This window comes from Orycteropus afer, unplaced genomic scaffold (genome assembly GCF_000298275.1).
Source record: "Orycteropus afer afer isolate SDZICR_OR568_19922 unplaced genomic scaffold, OryAfe1.0 scaffold00960, whole genome shotgun sequence".
In the NCBI taxonomy this organism is placed as follows: Eukaryota; Metazoa; Chordata; class Mammalia; order Tubulidentata; family Orycteropodidae; genus Orycteropus; species Orycteropus afer.
Window position 1 is genome coordinate 8805 of NW_006922547.1, and position 2687 is coordinate 11491.

Below are 2687 nucleotides of genomic sequence, written 5' to 3' on the forward strand. Positions count from 1 at the left end.
GATTGACATAATGGCTACAACAAGAGGCTCAAGCATGAGAATGATTGTGAGGGTGGTTCAGTACTGGGCAGTGTCTCATTCTGTTGTACATAAGGTCAATAAGAGTTGGAAACAACTCGAAGTCATCTAACAATAAAAAGAAATCTTCTGATAGTCAGATCCTGCCTCATCTGAGCTTAGAGTGCATGGTATATGAAAAACAAAATTACATGCATACATATATGTAAATATATATTTCTAATCCCTGTTCCTATGACAAGTATCCTTGAAGGGAACAGAAAGAATGTGACCTTCATTTGTTCCATTTAGATATCCAATTGAGAAATAACTATCATATCATTTTTATTCCACTGTTTTTTGTGGAGTCCCTGGGTAATTCAAAAGGTTAACATGTTTGGCTACTGAGTAAAAGGTGGGAAACTGAGTCTACCTGGAAGTGCCTTGGAAAAAAGGCATTGCAATCTACTTCCAATATAGCCACTTAAGACCTTAGGACTGCCATTCTACTCTGATGCATATGAAGCCACCATGATTTGGAATCAACTCGACTGTAAGTGATGGTGGTAATGGTGTTATTTGTATAATATCAAAATTCATTCTTTGTTCTATGATTCTTAATCTTGCATATATTATTGTTCATGATAACACAAACAAAGAAACCACACACTTATTCTCTGAGAAGTTAATAGAGATCTATATGAAATGCCTCAATGTCAAACTGTCTTCATTTTTTGTTGTGGGACGGTGAATAACTTATCGAAAGTTAAACAAGGTGAGATGTACCAAAACTATGTCTGTCTTACCTGAGCTAGATGTTTTCTATACAGATCTTCAGTTCCTGTCCTTAAAATGTACACTGTTTCATTATGGAAAGATGAAATTGTAAGATCTGTCAGGCATCTAAGTTAAAGCACAAGTTGAGTACCAAAGTTCCTCATCATTGAACTTGGATGGCAATTCAGCTTATGATAAAATGCAGACTAATTTAAACTAGTTATCACAGATTTTCTGTATGACGTCTCTAAAGGAAAGGTGGATACCCATGTAATGAAAGACAGAATGTGCCTCAAGACATATTTATAACCACAGAATAGAGGGAAGCAGGGTTACAAATTGGAATCCCAGGAAAGATATTAGAGAAATGAAAGAGCCCCTCTTTGCTGAGGATATGGCCCTTTGAGATCCTAGAGTAATGAAAAGAAAAATAAATTTAAACTTATTCATAAAACTTGGGTAATTTAAAGATCCTCAGGCACCAGTGGTCAAATAGCAACTGAAAATATGATGTCATCACTTTCAACTGCAATTGTGCACACTTGATCAAGGCATAGATTTACAACCACCCTTCTATCTGAGAACATGTGTAGTCTTCCTAACACACACATATTGTGGTAGTTATGTTTGTGTGTCAACTTGGCTAGGCCTGGTTGAGTGGCTGGGCAGCTGGTGGTAGTTATTCCCCATGATGAGACTGGCAATCAACTCCATGCTGGATCTACCACAAGCAGCTGACTAGTTGCCTTTGGGATGGGGTCTGCTTCCTGTATTTAAGGAGAAGCCTTGGCAATGGTCTCTAGCTTATGGCATGCTTGGGCCCTGCATGTAGCTGTGCCATTGTTCAGCAGCCTGCCATGTTCTGCCAACCTCGGGACTTACAATGGACTTAAATTAATGTCCTGATGTGTGGTCTGAGAACATCAGGACTGTGCCTTTTTACTTGTCAACCTTGGGCTTCTCAGCCTCAGCAGCCAGCAGCTATCTGAGTGAAGAAATGCCTCTAACTTCAGTGGGCCAGGAACTGGAGGCAGAGCTGAAGCCCAAGATTGAGGGGCTTTCACCCAGCCCCTAAAGCCTGGCTCTTCTAACTTGGATTTAAAGCCTCCAAATTGTAAGAATAAACTCCTGTTGTTCAATCCATCCCATTTGTGGTATATTCTTGTCAGAGTAGCACTAGGTAAGCAGAGCACATATGTGAACACATTTTTATTCCTCTTGCTATTACTTATCAGCCAGTGTTCAACCAGTAAGAAAGAAATCAAAATAATTATTTTAATGGAGATCATTTGATACAGATAATTAATGAAATATTTATTGAAAGTGGAAGGCATAAAAGAAAAAAAAAAGTGGTAACACAGATATACTAACTGCAGGAAGTGGTGACTATGTAAAAGGATAAGAAGTACAGTGAAAACCTTGGGCATATACAGGGTAATGGCGATTTTTATAGACAACAATTAGAATATCGCCACAAGAAATCCCGATGGAAAACCAGAGCATCCAGGGAGGATTACTGCCCTTTCATTGCAATGTTTAGTACAGAAAGGTGATCCTGGAGGAAAGATACAAGTTTAACACCCAAGCACAACAGAATGTATGGTATGGAGGGAGAATACATATGAAGAAATATTACCATGCGTATGGAGGAAAACCATACTGCCTGTTTCTAGGGTAAATTATCTCACACATTCTCCTTTGTGATCTAAAATAACTTTAAGATCTTCAGCATAAGCTCATGAGGAATAAACAATGAAAGACATATTAGTAATTTTTTTATAAAGCTTCTCACTTAGGTTTAAGCATAGGCACTGAAACAAGGCGGGCTTGTGCTTACTCACTGATCTGCACTGAACACGTTTCCCTTGTTACCCTACCGAGAGGGATCAGGTCTTCGGGAGCAAGGTAAGCAC